The sequence below is a fragment of the Dermacentor silvarum genome, chromosome 9 (genome assembly GCF_013339745.2).
Source record: "Dermacentor silvarum isolate Dsil-2018 chromosome 9, BIME_Dsil_1.4, whole genome shotgun sequence".
NCBI lineage: Eukaryota > Metazoa > Arthropoda > Arachnida > Ixodida > Ixodidae > Dermacentor > Dermacentor silvarum.
In genome coordinates, this window is record NC_051162.1 from 154,153,659 (window position 1) to 154,159,658 (window position 6,000).

Consider the following 6,000-nt stretch of genomic DNA (forward strand, 5'->3'; position numbering starts at 1 on the left):
TTAACCTCCCTCCGAACCTTCCTTCATACTTTATCTACCTTTTCTTGTTCACTGGCAATAAGAACAGCATGACAGTTGCTATCGAATCAATAAATTTTGGACAGAAGAGCATCCTTCTGAAATAATATTTAAAAGAATATATGCGCATACTCGAGGGGTCTCTCTGTGAACTGCCGCTGATAATAACTACATGTATCTGGCGTGCCTCACAATAGGTCGTAGTTTTGTCACGTAAAACCCCATATTTAACTACATGTATCTCAAGGTTCCGCATTGTACACACGCGAGCATGAGAGTTCGTTCGTGATTGAAGCACAGATATAGTAGTTTTCTTTGTATAACAAATCGTTTTATTGTATTTGTTTTGGTGTTTCAGCGCACCCAAGCTTTGGTGAGTTATTCTCTCCATAATTTTTTCATGACTTTCAACTCTAAGACAAATAAAACAACTTTTTAAATTCGCATTCGGGCTATGTAGGCTAAAACAGAAGCTTTTGTACAAAGTTAAAAATTATTTTAATCATCTTGAGTTTCAGAACCGTCGGGCACAGCTTAGCGCAGGCGCATTTTCTCATAGAGAATTCTTATAAACCGCCATTTGCTCAGGAGAAGAACCTCCATCCAGCAAGTGCTTTTGCAGCCACAATTATCCGGCCACAAAAATAATTGATTTAAAAAAGTTTTGTAACACGATACCCCTTGTTTTTTACATATAACATAAAAGGCAGTAGTGTCCTAAACTAAATCTTGTGCACGTGTTTCATAAGGGGTAACGACAGTACAGCTACGAAAACGGCCGACGCGATACCAGCTCTTTTTTAAAAGCCAATTGCTCTTCAGCCGTCCTAATATAGGAAAGCGTACCTAATGCGGTGGTAGCTAAAGTAAAAGCGACTGCTGCAAACATTTTTCTTCACAAGAACTATCGTTGCAGGCCCACGGACTCGGAGAATATTGCATATTACTTCACAGCATCATGCTAACATTGACAAGCCATGCCTGAGACGGAGATCGGAAGTCACACATACATGTTTATTTGTAGGATATACAAGAGATGTAACGATACATAAAGAAAATGACTGGCGAGACCGACTCTACCTGTACACGTTAAATTGTCTTCTTCTGACTGGCACCACTCTTGGTTGCGCCATAACATAACCCCCGCTTCAAAGGCGCCGTCTCGGTGCTAACTATAAGGGATGTCAACTCGCGGCAAAGTAACCTTTCAACCGATACACATGCATAGCGTTAGTGGAGACACGGCAGTCTAATGAAGCGATCTCGTAGTTCACATCGCCAAGCTGACGCAATATCGTGCAGCGTCCTGTGTATTACAGCAGCAGCTTTTCAGACAAGCCGACGCGGTGACAAGGTGTCTATACGAGCAAAACGAAGCCAGGAGATAATCGAACGTCCAGATGTGGGCTGTCGTACCGGATTTTATGTGCGGCCTGAGACTCAGTGAGCCGCGAGCCGGCAATCTGGCGTGCCGTGCGAGCCCGGGCGAAGACGTCTGAGCATATTCAGTAGGAGTGTTCGTCGAGAAAGGAAGCAGTCTGTCAAAGGGAAAAGTAAGGTGCCGGCCGAACAGAATGTAAAAGGATGAGAAACCAGCGGTCTCAGCTTGTGCTCAAAAGAACCGGAGCGAAGTAGGTATTCAACAACGCGCGACAAGTATTGGCCGCGATCAGTGAGGAGCTGCCGGGGTGCGCCGTGATGGAGGATGACGTCATATAAACGGAAAGCTGCCACCTAAGTTGCCCAGCTTGTGCGCAAAGCTCGCTTGATCGCCTGCCGGGTCGCGTAATCGCGTGCCGGGTCGCGACAACGACCCACTTATTGCCAGCGTTCGACGTCGGAAAAGGGCCGAGAAGATCGAGACCAACGCTAAAGAATGGTCTCGAGGGCACATCGATGGGATGAAGGTGTCCAGAGGGCAGCACAGCAGGTTTTTTGCGGCGCTGACAGAGCGCACAGGCTGCAACGTAGCGGTACACGCAGCGGTAAAGGCCTAGCCAGTAGAAGCGGTGCCGTATCGTGTAGGGTCCTGTCTATTGCGGCAGCAGCTTTTCAGACAAGCCAGTGCTTGTCTGGTTGCCTGTAACGGTGAGCACGGTATGATGAACGGCCAAATTCCTTTCAAGCGGTGTGACATAGCACATCGACGCCGTCAGGAGACAGATGGGAAATACATTATAGTGGCGTACGTAGTGGCTTGAGGTGACAGGCGGATGTCTTTGGAGAGCATAGCCTTGGTTGTGTGACTGGTGGAATATAGCTGTCATGAGGCAGTTCAAGCTAAATGACACTAGACGCGCCGTCAAAGAGGGCTGAATTGGACGACAAAAAGTCTAAGCCGAGTATAACGTCCTAGGGGCATTGTTCGAAAACGGCAAACAACACAGTGGTTAGGCGCCCCGCAATGCCAATGCGAGCAGTGCACATACCAAGCACGGTAGGCATTCCTCCGTTGGCGACGCGCAGGGTAGTTGACGCAGCGAGTGTGAGAACTTTGTTCAGGCATTGGCGCAAGCGGACACTCATCACGGATATGCGCGCGGCAGTGTCAATAAGCGCTGTGACACTGACGCCATCGACTACAACGTCCATTAAATTTTGTTTGGCCGGCAAAGTGACCAGAGCATTTTGCGGTCAAGTCGTCAGTGCAACGTCACCTGCGGGAGCGTCATCGCTTAGTTTTCCGCACGTGTGCGTCGGGACTGTATCGGGCACGGTGCGCGACAAGGAGCATAAACAGCTGTGAAGCGGCAATGGCACATACAGAAGAATTCCAAGATTAGCGAGTTTTTCGCCTGCGCAAATTGTGCTTTAGGCAAGTTGTTCGGCTCACTGAGTCAGGAAAAAAAGACTGAAGGAGCCATGGCTTCAAGTTTTCGCCACACTACCCGCGTATGATCATCTGATCATGATGATCGCTGCATTCCTATCCTGTCGTCACAAGAGGATGTCACAGCTGTGTTCGGTAGACGTGCGAACGGCGTTGGTTTGCGGTGGCTCTCGGCCTGCTCAAAGCTTTGACGCTCTTTTATGATGTCCTGTACCGTTTCACAGTGTTTGCACATGATCAGGTTGAAAACGCTGTCAGCGATCCCCTTAAATACATGCCTAACCTTGTCTGACTCAGGCATGTCGCTGTATGTCTTACGGCACAGAGCCAGTACGTCTGACTGGCTCAGACATACGTGTACAGACGTATGACTGTGAATTTGCTTGGACGCGGGCCGCTAGTTCTTTCTTAGCGGCGCTCTTCCGTCTGGCAGGACAGCCGAGCAAGTCCTTCAGCTTCCATTTGCACGTGTCCTAGTCGTTAAGCTCTTCCTCGTGGTTGTCATATCACACGTTCGCCGTGCCTTGTAGGTAGAAGACCAAGTTACCCAACATAACCGTGGGATACCATTTGTTGTGGGCACTTACACGCTAATACTTAGCAATCCAGTCTTCCTCGGCGAGGTGGTCGGTGCAGCAGCACGTTCCTAGATACCGCGGCTGAGCCAGGACAACCGTCGGGGTGGTAGGCGTTGATGCGGGCCGCATAATTTCGGGTCCTGTGTCGTCGGTCATGTGGTCCTGTCCTAAGTGACGACTACCGCCGAGCTCCATTGTTGTTTCTCGTGGGTACCCAGCACCTCCACCAATTTGTTACGCTGCGGAAGTCACATATACAGGTGTATTTACAATATATACAAGAGAGGCAGCAATACACAAAGAAGATTGCTAGCGAGACCGATTCTACCTCTACATGTCAAATCGTCTTCGATCTTCTGACTGGCACCACTCTTGGTTGCACCGTAACAGCATAGTATTCTTGTTCACTTTTGATAAAGATTATGTGCATCCGATTTACCTTGGCACTACTTTACGGATAATATTTCACACCGAACGGGTTTAAAGAAAAGCGCTAACCCAATCATGGCAGCGCCGCCCGAAGAACGAACCACTAATTGCGATATCAAGGTTTAGCTTGGTGCATTGGGTCCTCCGATGTTGTTCTAAGTAAACGTGGGCACGAGTGTACACGGATGCGACATATGCTGGTGCCAAAAATGTCCGGTGCCCTAGAATACATTAACAAGCTGTGTAATGCCTCCTGATGTAGTCGTACAAGTGCGAATGTGCTGCCCTTAAGCAGTGGTGCCATTCAAATTACATTCCTTTCACAGAGACCGCACATTGTTTTACAGTTTTTAATGCCCGCTGCATGCACGCTGCATTTCGAACAAGAACTCTGCAGAATACATCAGTCCTCAACTTAACACTGGTCTTAACAGCTTCTTCGGTTGTGTAATATAACATCTATCATATAGCATACGTATAGGTACCATATAGCATATGTATACATATTGGGCGGAAATTCACGGCGACGGCGACACCGAAGGAGGCAAAACCACGTGGTGGTGGTGGTGGTAGTGGTGAAAGTTTATTTCCGAAAAGGGTCCTAAATGACACCCGACTGTTCGTCAATGTGTAGAGGGCACCTCCCACGTCGGGAAGGGGGGCTCTCCGCCGCTTTGCGGGCCTTCTGGACAGCCCAGAGCTGGTCTTGTGGATCGCTGCTCTTAAGAGCGTAGTCCCACTTGTTCTGTCCTCCAGACAGGAGGCCTGCGTTGCGCATCCCCACATGTGTCCCAAGTTCACATGTCCACCACACTGTGCACAAATAAAAGTTCCGTTGTAGTCTGGGTTGATTGGGCTCATACGCCAAGGATTGGGGTACCAGTTCGCCTGTAGCAAGCAGAGAGTGACTGACTGTGCCCTGTTAAGTCCCATGTTTGGAAGGGAGAATTTTCTACGTCCTAAATAAAAGTGCTTGGTGAGCTCATTATATGTCTGAAGTTGATCTTTAAAGGCCTTAGGAGGAGACGAAGGGGTCTCCAGGGGAGCGCGGCTGGCAAGTCCTCGCGCCGCCCTATGAGCGAATTCGTTATGGTTCCGCTGTCCTCCCACAAAATCGCCCAAATGGGATGGGGACCAGACTATAGATAGAGTGGAGACGAATGGATGTACGTTCGAGTAACTTCGAAACCATCGCACCTACCACTCCCCTAACAAAAGCGCAAGTGGCTGCCCTAGAATCACTATAGATTATCGAGTGCTGTGGATCTAGCATGGCGAGTGCAATGGCCGTTTGTTCGGCTACCTCCGGATTCTTGGTGTAAACAAAGAGTGCGTTGGATTTATTTATCAACTGTGGTATCAAAGAGAATAAAAATTTTTAAAAGTGTATCAGTGCAGTTTGCTGATCATGTAATCGACAGACAAAAATATTCGTAATTTCGTTATGTAGACTTTGTCTAGTGAGATTTTTGTTACAGGTCCTTGAATGTTTCGTTGCGTATACTTTCCCCCCTTGAGGCTATAAAGGGGAAAATTCTTCAAGCGACTCAAAGAAGTGAGTAGTGATGTTCGATTCGTCTTAAAAAATCGATCAAGCACCTGTCCTTACGCGTAGAAAAGCAGGATACACTTTAGCTAAATTGTATGCTCTATAGGTTCGACAATTTGTAGTAGTCGTACATTCCGTTTGTTATTTTCAGTATATAACGAAATTGCGCACTATTCTTGTATCTCCTACAAACAGACGTAATGACCACATATTCCCATGGGTTGCTTTTGCTTGGGAAACGTGCACGAGTCGCAGTAATTGTGATGGCAAACGGTCACCGAGTTCTTCGCATTGAAGCAATTGACACACCTTCTGGTCTTTTAATAGTGACAGCTGAGAGATGAGTTAACACTTTAGGTGCAGGAAGGGTCGGCTGCTGGTGAGTTGGCGTGGACGCCCTAAGTCTCGTCAGCCTCGCAGGAGCACAGACGGCCGACGACAGAGCCGTAGAGTGTCCGATCCTCCATGCTGAAACGGTGCCTGGACCTGAATGAACCATACTTGAGGCGAGTTGGCCCGAAATTGTGTAAGCTTAACGGCGACACGTTAGCCCTCCGTGCTGTCACAGGATGGAGTAGAGTCCAGACGGCAGCTGT

At 48.2% G+C, this 6,000-nt stretch overlaps 1 long non-coding RNA gene across 1 annotated transcript in view; it reads left to right on the forward strand.

Moving 5' to 3' along the window:
* The window catches only part of LOC125940057 (uncharacterized), a 42,781-nt gene extending 37,371 nt beyond the window's left edge, over positions 1-5,410 (forward strand). The window contains exons 4-5 of the long non-coding RNA XR_007463309.1: positions 377-391; positions 5,334-5,410. This is a non-coding gene — a long non-coding RNA (uncharacterized LOC125940057). The remainder of the gene's footprint in view (positions 1-376; positions 392-5,333) is intronic.
* Positions 5,411-6,000: the final 590 nt, after the last annotated feature.